We start from the raw sequence: 11,706 nt of genomic DNA, 5'->3' as shown, positions 1-11,706 counted from the left end.
ACATCCCACAATAGCAAAAACAATATTCCAAACCTTAAATACAGTATAAAAACCTCTGCTTCTGAAATGATATCAGTTCAAAAACAAAATATATCAAAAATATATCTCAGCTGATACAGTTTTTTTCAGTCGCTAACAAGCGTTTGTCCAAACAGTAGTCACATTTTCAAAACTCTAAACACAATTAGCACAGCATCGGTCTTTTGTGGCCATACCATTCACACATTTAATGTCGTTTTCACACAATATGCAGTCAGTGAACACATTTCCACAATGCTTACATTTTCTTAACAGACAAGCTATACCTCCCAACAAAATTATGGATTGTTTTTGTAGTATTTACAAATGTTAACACACAACATCCCACAATAGCAAAAACAATATTCCAAACCTTAAATACAGTATAAAAACCTCTGCTTCTGAAATGATATCAGTTCAAAAACAAAATATATCAAAAATATATCTCAGCTGATAATAAACAAACAATTGAATAATTGACACAGCTGATTTATGTTTGGTGAATTGGGCCAACCACAGCTGATTCCAGTCTGGCTTAGACTCAGTGGCAGGGGCTTATTTTTTCTATTACTATAAAAGGAGGACTTTAAGGAGTGATGTTTTTGGAAACAGTAACAGAAAAAGACAAACATTGTAATGTCTGGACGAGGAAGAGGAAGAGCAAGGGGCCCAGGGAGAAGACCAGGTCCAGTGAGAGATGCAGAAGGAGGTGCAGTGAGAGGTGGAGGTGCAGTAAGAGGTGCAGTGAGAGGAGCAGTAAGAGGTGCAGTGAGAGGAGCAGTAAGAGGTGCAGTGAGAGGAGCAGTAAGAGGTGCAGTGAGAGGTGGAGGTGCAGTGAGAGGAGCAGTAAGAGGTGCAGTGAGAGGTGGAGGTACAGTGAGAGGAGCAGTAAGAGGTGCAGTGAGAGGAGCAGTGAGAGGAGCAGTGAGAGGTGCAGGTGTAGGCCCAAGGAGAGGGCAAGGTAGAGGTGTATGAATGCGTGGTGGTGGCATTCCAAGGGCTGCAAGAACAGTAGTCAGTGATGAAATTCGTGCCACTATCATTGACCATGTAATCAACCACGGTCTCTCACTAAGAGAGGCTGGTGAAAGAGTCCAACCCAATTTGAGTCGGTCAACGGTTGCCTCCATTATTCGCATCTTTCAACAAACCAACAGGTAAGTATTGCATTTTACATGGTTTGTTTCTATTCTCATTTGACATGTCAATAAGGTCATACAGTAATGCATATGTTGATATTTTTATTTTTCTCTACAGAATGCAACGTCTTCCACCCTCTGGGGGAAGAGGAAAGCTCCTCAATAATGATCAAGAGCTTGCCATTGTAGAAATGGTTGTTGCAAATAATGCAATTAAACTGCATGAAATCAAAACTAGAATTGTGGAGGACCATGAGATATTTGCCAATATAGAAAGCATCAGCCTCACAACCATTACGCGGACATTGTCCAAACACCGAGTGCGGATGAAGCAGCTCTACACTGTTCCCTTTGAAAGGAACAGTGAGAGAGTCAAGGAGCTACGACGACAATATGTCCAGGTATAGTGTATATTCAATTCAATGTCCAGTTATATAAACTTTGCACTTTGCAAGTAGGTTACCTACACAGTAATAGGTTACAGTACAGTATGGTAGACACAGTAATGACATGACTTAAACTTTGTTTCAGAGAGTTATGGAATTGGAAGCCAACCAGGCCCCTCATGAATTAATTTACATCGATGAGGCAGGATTCAATCTGTCCAAAAGGCGTCGACGTGGACGAAATATAATTGGAAAAAGGGCTACAGTTGATGTGCCAGGACAGAGAGGGGCAAACATTACTATGTGTGCAGCAATGGCAAATACAGGATTACTCCTTCACAGATGCCAGGTTGGACCTTATAATACTGAGCGCCTCCTTGCGTTTCTTAATGATCTCCACCAGCGCCTGGTACCAGAGCAGGGTCAGGAGGGTGAAAACATGAGGACCTTTGTAATTACCTGGGACAATGTTGCTTTCCATCATTCACAAGCAATAACAGCATGGTTTGAAGTCCACCCAGTATTAATGAGTCTCTTCCTTCCACCCTATTCACCTTTCCTCAACCCCATAGAGGAGTTCTTTTCTGCATGGAGGTGGAAGGTTTATGACCATCAGCCACATGACCAGATGTCCCTACTTGAAGCCATGGATGCTGGATGCAGGGATATCACAGTTCAAGATTGCCAAGGGTGGATCCGACATACCAAGCGGTTTTATCCCAGGTGCATCGCCTTAGATGATATCAGATGTGATGTTGACGAAAACATGTGGCCTAACCCTGAAGATCGCAGGGATTAGATACATACATTTTGTGCCATTTTTAGTTCCCCCCCTTTTTATTTGGGCTTTTTGCTGTTTTTTTTTGGTCAGAATGCTCTTGTGTTTCATGGATATTTTGTAAATAAACCTTGAAAATAAAATAAACCTTGTCTGTTCTACTGTACCTTCTTTGGTAAACAGTTACTGTAAGAAATAACTGATTTGCTTTTTACTGGAATGCGTTTGAATGTGAACATTACTGTACATGTGCACATACAGTTCCAAACCAATAAATTTAGTGTAAACGGTGGATTGCATGTTACCTTAAACATAAAAATCTATGCAGTTTTTATAATTTTAACAATAGCCAGAATTTTGAAACCTGGTGTACTTCGTTTGACTGCATGTACCTTGTGAAGTGAAAACAAATGTTACTCTTTGACAGAATTATTTCATTTTGAGTCAGATTTCCAGTGTTTTGGTAAAGTTAGTGTGTGTAGAGAAAAACATGTTCTGTTTTGAAATTAAGAGTTAGTATATATTTAACAAAATGTGTTTTTGAGAAGAAAATGAACAATTTGGCCAATTGTGTTTTGTAGGTGTGAGTCTGTGTTAAGAGTTTAGAAAAATTATCTAAAGTATGGGCAAGCGCTTGTTAGCGATTGAAAAAAACTGTAAAACCACCACCCTCACCACCACCACCATTGTACTGAACTACATTTCCTCCAAGTACCGCTCACAAAACAATTTGAAAAATGCAAACCATAAATACACTGCTCAAAAAAATTAAGGGAACACGTAATTATCACAGTAGAACACCAAGTCAATTAAACTTCAGGGAAATCAATCTGTCCAGTTAGGAAGAATAAGCGATTGTAAATCAATGTGACCTGTTTTGGTACAAATGGAAGTGACAACATGTGCACTGGAGAGGCAACAGCTAGACAACCCTCAAAAAGGGAATGGTTTTGCAGGTGGTGGCCAGAGACGATTGCTCTCCCCTTATCCTTCCTGACTGATTCTTCACTAGTTTTGCATTTTGCTAGTGTCCTTGTCACTACTGGTATAATGAGGTGGTACATGCAGCCCATTCAGGTTGCACAGGTAGTCCAGCTCCTCCAAGATGGCACATCCATATGTGCCGTCACAAGAAGGTTTGTCTCCCAGAACAGTCCCAAGAGCATGGAGGGAATACCAGGCAACAGGCCATTACACGAAGAGAGCTGGACAGGACCATAGAACTGCATCAACCCAGCAGCAGGACTGGTATCCGCTCCTTTGTGTGAGGAGGAACAGGAGAACCTTGAGGGTGGCATGAAAGCCCAATGTCCTCTAGTGGGACCTGTTCTTTACAATCACCCATCCCCGGGGAAGGACCTGTCTGACCCCCTGACCATCAGCACCGGCTACCCTCAAGGCAGCGTACTGTCCCCCCTACTCTTCTCCCTGTACACTAGCAGCTGCACCTCCAGTCACAACTCTGTCAAGCTCCTGAAGTTCGCTGATGACACCACCCTCATCAGACTTACTTCTGATGGAGACGAGTCCGCCTTGTGATGGCAATTCCATCGATCGACACTCTTAAAGGAGTAAAAACAGATTCTCTTGGCACAATTTAACAGTTTTATTAATTACTTGCAAATAAGAGAGACGCGTCAAACGCTTACAAACATAATCGTCTCTAACTTAATACATGAACAGTCCGTATTTATTACAGTTAAAAAGGGTGTGGTAAGTTGCTGCCCATCTGTCTCGTGTCACATAGGTTTTTACCCAAAGGGCGGGCTGTCCCCCCACCTTATCCTTCCTGCCATAATGTTTACTGGTGTGTTTACCTAAAGGGGCCAACAGACCTTACTTCCCCCCAAGGACCACATTCCTAAGGAACAGAAAGGACTGACACCCTTCTTTGTCTAAGCAGGAGAACATGGCCCAAATACCTAATAATCCCTGATATTATACAGACGTGTGTCACAATCAAAGTAAAGATTTACATACCAGCCAGTGGAAAGACAGACATTTCTCCAATGTACCTTCGTTCAAAATTTCCATAACAGCCTACACGTGGGAGATTGACCTTCTGGTGTCCTGGTGCAGTCAGAAGAACTAGGAACTCAATGTCTTAAAGACAGTGGAGATGACAGTGGATTTCAGGAGAAACCCAGCTGCCCTCTCCCTCATCTCCCTGGGTGGCCCCCCAGTCAACTCTCTGGAGTCCTTTTGCTTTCTGGACACCACCATCGCTCAGAACCTCAAGTGCAAGCTGAACATCACCTCGCTTACAAAGAAAGCTCAACAGAGGATGTACTTCCTGCGGCAGCTGAAAAAAGTTCAACCTACCACATATGACAATAGAAACAGGATTCCCTCTCCTCACTCACCTTTCTTGCTCTTCTTCTTCCAGATGACGACTACAATAATAACAGCAGCACATATGACCAGGAGGCCAGCTACCACCACTCCAATGATGGGGCCAATGGAGGTTGGGTCTGTGATAATCACAAAAGAGCATTTACAATGTTGGAGTTAGAAGCTGACACAAAAACAGGACTCCTGTGGGTCTGGTGGGTTCTGTGGAATTCATGAATGGGAGTACAATTCTACAGTCAAGTTGGGGAAAATACAAGGCAGGATAATTTCCTGGCAGTTTGGCCCTGTCCGGAGTTATTTTCAGACACGGTCTCCAGATTCACCCCGTCTCAGTTTCTAGTTTTACGCTGCTATAATATTGTGCTGGGGCTCTACGGTCAGTCTGTCCTATCTCAGTCCTGTTTACATTGAATTAGTTTAGGTGACAGGAACAATGGTCAGTCTGAATCGCATGCTGAGGTATCCTTTTGGATCCAGGTTAGTTCTCCATCTAATTTTGTCCTGTAGAATATTAAAAGGGAAGGAGACCATAAAGCATGTCTAAAGACAACCTCACCCTGATGACTCCTAGACTCCAAAGTCCTCCTAGTTCTGTTGGGGATCTAGTTGCTACCTGATGATTCCTGCTGTCACTGTCCATAGACCACCTGGTTAAGAAGCTAATCTGAATTCTGCCTAAAGACTTTGGATTAGAGGTTTTCATGGATGTATTCAAAATCCAATTATCCAAGACAAGATCCGTTATCTGAATCGTGGGAACCCAAGTCAGAACAAGCATGCTGGCCACAGATCTCGGATTGGTGTGATAGTATGTGAAATACCGGCTGTATCTGAAATTATATTATAAGAAAAAAAATATGTATAATTAATATTTGGTATGCTTTGCATTCCATAAATAGTTGAGGTTATGTTTTTGTAAACTTAACCTCAACCTTCATCTTAACCCTAAACTCAGTACTGTGATACCTTACCTTGACTGTAACCTAACTGTAAACATATTACTAACCCTAACGCCAGTACCATCATGCCTAACCTTAACCCATAGTTAACGTAACCATTAATCGTAAATGTTATTCGTAACAAGGGTTTTTTCCCTTTTCAATTAATTACGTTAAGAACCAACATAATAGCAAAATTCAGGAGCAATATAATAGCGAGTCATAAAGGACCAACAGCACTGGGGATATGTTGATAAGAAATGCAATTCAACTGATTTATGTTCATACTGAACGTACTCACGCTTTTTAGATTAGTTGTATTTGAACATCATTCCTTAGAAGTATGGTTGAAATTCTAGGTACAGTAAGGAGGCCTGCAAGTTCATGTAATGATTTGTCTCTGAGGGGTATTCAGTCCTCTTCTGGCTGTGCCAGGTGATTATTATAAAACTACAGAACCTTTTGGGACACAAATGTTTTTGAATGTTAAGATGACCAGCAGGCAGAGAATGTGATCAGAGCAGGGTGGGCGGAGCAGGCCCAGTTTGACTGGAGCGTGGAGTAAAACTGGAGCCGGCCAGAAGGCTGTCACTCAGTATTGATCCAGTAATGCTCACTTCACGTTATCAGGGCATGTTTGGCATCGCACACATTTGTAGAATACATGTGGGCTGCTCGAATCGTTGATGAACCTGTCATGGCGTTTGTGAAATACTTTCATAAAGAAACTCATGAAACACACAGGTGTAATAAAGATGACTTACAGACATTAGGAGGATCAATAGTAGGTTTATCATCTTATTTTGGTGCTAATTTAATCGTATTATTGGGTTAATATTGCATATAGAATGAGAATAACTAGTAGCAAAACTTAGCAGGAGAAAAAAGCCTTACAAAATGACTATCCTGTCTGTAATGTCCAGGTAACCTGGAGGGAGAAAGAAACCACACCCTAAATGAACTGCGTTGGCTAGAGGTCCTGGTGGAGATACAGAGTACATAAGAAAATAAAGTATTGGAGAAACAAGGAACTGAGGAACAACGGTACTTCTCAGAAATGATGTTAGTAAGTAACTATTTTGTAAAGAGACATTACATTCAGTATGAACATAAATCGGTGCAATTACATTCCCAATCAACATATCCCCAGTGTTATTGGTCCTTAATGACAACACCCTTGCAAACAGCCCCTCTATTAAACTATTAATATCTTTATAACTGCCCCTGCCGGACAGTTTCTGATGGCAGGTAAACGGCACTTCTCATATGTTGACACTGAACGTGATTTCAAGTCATTAAGGACCAAAAGAACAGGGTTTATGCTACTATTGAACATAACAGCATTGATGATATGTTCATACTAAATGCAATCATGTTTTCCAAAATCTTAAAAAATACGTAATTCTTACGATGCTGCTTTGAGAATTTCAAAACAAACAGCTGCAGACATGGCTTTCTCCCAAAGAGCTCCCTTATTGTGTAAGGATCTATTGATCCATTTGAGAAATGCCTCATTTACAATCTTTAAGCATCTCTTCAGTAGGGTCAATGATTAAGTGTAGTCTGGTGTTTCTGCTTTCTGTTGGGGGGAATGTCCTCTAGTCCAAACCCTGGGTGGTCACTGTCCACAGCCCTCCTGGTCATCCCTGTCTGCCTGGTTGTTCAGATGGATTCTGCCTAAAGACTCTGGACACAGTACCTGTATTACTGACCCACTGGTCATCTGAACATGGATATTGCAAAAAAACTTCAATTTTAGAATCTTCGCTTCTTGCCACCCCCCGTTCACCGTTCAGAGTCAGGCTCCTCTCTAGGTTTCTTCCAACCCTACCAGGGAGTTTTTCCTAGTCACTGTGCATGAATTTATTGTTGTTGCTCTTTGCAGTTTCAGCCTGGATGTCTGTATAAGCACTTTGACAACTGCTGATGCAAAAAGGGCTTGTAAAATACATTGTAGTGATCGATCAAAGTATTTTTTAGACAAATCAGGAAGTAAAACTCACGCCAACCTCTACTAGGAGTAACACACATTGGTTATTGTTTCAGTGTCATAATAATGAACTCCAAACATGTCTATGTTCATGTCAAAATAAGAATTCACAGGGTCATGGTCAGTATGAATATAGTATACCATCAACAAGGTAGTGTTACCAAACAGAGTGCTTAGAAACTAGGAATATTATCAGGAGGGTTTGTTGGGTCTAATGAGTGTCAGTAAATCTCTATCTTACCCCGGTTCGTCTGGATCTCAGACTCAGTCAGATCCTTGATGAAGTCCTTGTTGATACCAGAGACCTGAACCACACAATGATACTTGTTGTTCTTCCACTCCTCAGGCTTCACTGTCAGAAGGACACTTTTCTGGAATGTTCCATCTCCATTAGGGAGAGTATGTCCAGTCTCCACATCTTCATGCTGAAATGGTCCATCTTTCTGCCACAAAATGTTGACTTCACTGGGGTAGAAACCTGTAGCGTGGCAGGTCACTGGTGAGGAGGGGGTCTTCTGGAGCAGAGACACTGATGGAGGGACTGGAGAGAAGGAGAGGGGGGTAGAGAAAGAGATATGAGGAGCGAAGGGAGGGAAACAAATGTCAGACAGAGGAAAGGTCAAGGTAAGAGGAAAAACATCAGGGAGTGGAGCAACAGAAAGTTAAAACAAATGTTATGCTGTTAGACTTAAATGCATTTTCTGACTTAAATGACATGAACTTAAAGGGCCCTGTGTAGAATCCTGCCTCGGAACAATAACAACTTGTCTCTCCCTCCTCTTCTGTTACCAAACGAGACCAGAGTAGTGCTAGTTAGTCCCAGGTGGTTTAGGGTGAGAAGGACAATACCACAGGTGTCTAAAGCCAGTATAAGGAGATAACATGTCCCTGAACTGATAGAGGGACTGGCAAGAATGTTTAAATGGGGAATGTCAGTCACTGATTCATTTTGTAGAAAAAGATTTGGAACATTAACTTTAAACATTAACTGCATATATCTACTGGTTATTTTGCTTGTTGTTATGCTAGTTTTACATTGCAAATCTTAGGCAGGATATTGCCCCTTTAAATTTATTTTTTTATTTTTAATGAGAATACTATAGGCCAATTACATGAACAGAATAATTTATTAAATGAGACAATATAATATTGGGATTCGCTCTGTGGAGTAAATTAATATTCTCTTAATTTTTTGTACCTGTCCTAATTTGACTGGTCTCCTCATATTCCAGATACTTCTTCAGCCACTCAATACACTCCAGGGTGAAATAGTTTTTAAGGTACTCATTGTCAGCTTTGTCACTGTCCCATTTGTTCTTGGTGATGAATGCCTGTGGTTTTGGAGCGATCCATGACAATGTCTTCAGGTCCAATGAGATTAAGTTTTCTCCATCATATCCATACTGGTCAAAACCCTGTATGACTCCAGTCTCATCATCCCAATCACATCCATACATCCACTGGAATACATGTACACCTGAGAGAGAGACAGAGATACCATCAACACTGTACATTGCTACATTGTTCTTCAGATTCAAAGTGATGTCATCATTGGTTGCAGGCCAGCTGACAGTCTTGCCTGGGCCCGGGACGAGATAATCTTAGATGGGCCCCCCCACGCCCAGATCTCTCCTTTTCCTTTGCTCTTCCTCTCCTCTGCATACTGTATTGTGTTTTATGGTGTATTTGGGGGAAAACTTTTTTGGCAGTTAAGTGGCCGGTAGATTTTTGTTATATTTATGCAATAGTGTGTTTTTTTTCTTCTTTGGAGCAATGTAATTGGCTATTTTGCTTGACTGGCCTTAGTGCTTATCAATTGTCTTGAGTGTGAATCTATCCCGAATAGATTGTGTTGAGCAGAGCTGGTTCTATCTACTGTGTTTAATGTTGATCAATCCAGACTAGATCATGTTGACTAGAGCAGGTTCTAGCTACTGTGTTGAATATACATTGTTTAGTACAGTGGTGTTGTTCTTAATAATGGATGTTGTTTATAAGACTTTCTTTGTCAAGGAGGAGGGTGAATAAATAAAGCTAGGTTGATAAATTAAGGCTTTGGGGGTAGACAGGTAGACAGTGGAAGTGAGAGAGGAGTCCCTGTTCAGTCAGGAACTACTGCAGAAATGGAGGCATTTACATGACTAACAGTATCTATCCATTACACGTGTGTGTGTCTCCCATGACAGGCCTGATTCCACAATGTGTTTCTGAATCATTAGAGCAGAGAAGACCATTAATCAATCATCAATATCATCATCAGGTGTTTCTGCTGAGAACTTCAAACAGAGTTATATATGGAAGACCAAGTGACACTTTGATTACAGCCAGTCTAGCAGGTCAAAGGGTGACCACAGGTCAGTGGTGTGAATAACATATAATCACATACTAAGGCATCAGCAGAGTGTGGTGAGAGCTGGTAGGGGGCGCTGCAGTCCAGTCTGTGTTGAGTCTGAACTACTGTAGATCAGACTATTGGTTTTTACATTGTATATTACAGTTTTTTACAATCGCTATGACAGTTTTTTCAATACATTTAACAAGTTTCCTAAACTCTTAACACGGCTAGCACAACATCCATCTTTGTAGGCTATACATTTAACACATTTCTTGTTGCTTTGACACAAAATGCATACAGTTACAGTTTTTAACAATCGCTATGACAGTTTTTTCAATACATTTAACAAGTTTCCTAAACTCTTAACACGGCTAGCACAACATCCATCTTTGTAGGCTATACAATTAACACATTTCTTGTTGCTTTGACACAAAATGCATACAGTTAACACAAATTTAAAATGCTTGAACTTCTTTTACACACAAGCTCAACCAAGACCAAAACAATGTAATTTTACAGTCAAATTTACAAATGCTTTCACACTGTATGTCAGAACAGATAACACCATGTTCTAAACCTAACCTTACAGGCTAAAGTCAAGGTAAACAGCTGTGTATATTGTGAATTGAAACACAAATATTTTCCCTGTATCTTATTCCATTGCTAATGAGAAACAGCTTATTGAAGTTATGCAAATATATAAATCACAGCTGATTCCCATCTAGGAAGCACACTCAGGTGTTGAGGTTCTTTCAATCGCATGATCATATGTTCTAAAAGAGTACTCTTTGGGCTGATATTGTGTGGAAAAGGAACAATATGGAGCAACACAAAGAAAGAAAGAAAGAAATGCCTGCACGATGGAGAGGAAGACGAGTACCAGGACAAGGGAGAGGAGTGGGACAAGGACAAGGGAGAGGAGTGGGAAAAGGACAAGGACAAGGGAGAGGAGTGGGACAAGGACAAGGACAAGGGAGAGGAGTGGGACAAAGACAAGGACAAGGGAGAGGAGTGGGGCAAGGACAAGGGAGAGGAGTGGGGCAAGGACAAGGACAAGGGAGAGGAGTGGGGCAAGGACAAGGGAGAGGAGTGGGGCAAGGACAAGGGAGAGGAGTGGGGCAAGGACAAGGACAAGGGAGAGGAGTGGGGCAAGGACAAGGGAGAGGAGTGGGGCAAGGACAAGGGAGAGGAGTGGGGCAAGGACAAGGGAGAGGAGTGGGGCAAGGTAGAGGATGAGAACATGTGGCCAAATGCAGAAGACCGGGCAGATTAGAAGATTACTTTGTTTTTGTTATTATTTTTCCAGTGCTTTTTCTGTTTGTATATCTTGCAGCAATGTCCTTTTACAAATAAAGTCTTTACTGCAGCAATTCTGTCTCTGTCTTTTTTTTTTTCATAAACTGTACATTCTATAAAGCTACTCTAAGATGGTCATTCATTTTTTGTATTGAATTTCTGCAGCAAAAGAAACAAAATGCATGCATTTACTAAACCCAACAAAACAAAAATGTAGAGAGGCATCAAAAGAAACTGCAGTGCAAAACACAATCTATGATCAATACAATATACTGTCTATTGTATAAGGGCAGACCTGATACATAAAATAATGCAGTTTCTGTAATTTCAGCTGATGATAGTGTTTTTTTTGTCATTGTGTTATGATTGACTAAATGTTCCTGTTGGAAGAGAACATGTGTTAGTGTTTTGAATAATTATTTGATTTTGAAACATGTTTGCAGTGTTTTGTTAGACATAGTGTATTGTGTTAGT

General features: G+C 41.0%; 1 protein-coding gene across 1 annotated transcript in view; it reads left to right on the top strand.

The window, feature by feature from the left end:
• Positions 1–11,706, top strand: part of LOC114828690 (BOLA class I histocompatibility antigen, alpha chain BL3-7-like) — a 593,411-nt gene that overhangs the window by 80,188 nt on the left and 501,517 nt on the right. The gene's annotated exons all lie outside the window — the stretch shown is intronic.

The sequence above is a fragment of the Esox lucius genome, chromosome 10 (genome assembly GCF_011004845.1).
Source record: "Esox lucius isolate fEsoLuc1 chromosome 10, fEsoLuc1.pri, whole genome shotgun sequence".
Lineage (NCBI taxonomy): Eukaryota > Metazoa > Chordata > Actinopteri > Esociformes > Esocidae > Esox > Esox lucius.
Note: the sequence above shows the minus strand (reverse complement) of the source record. Positions and strands in the feature narration are given on the sequence as shown.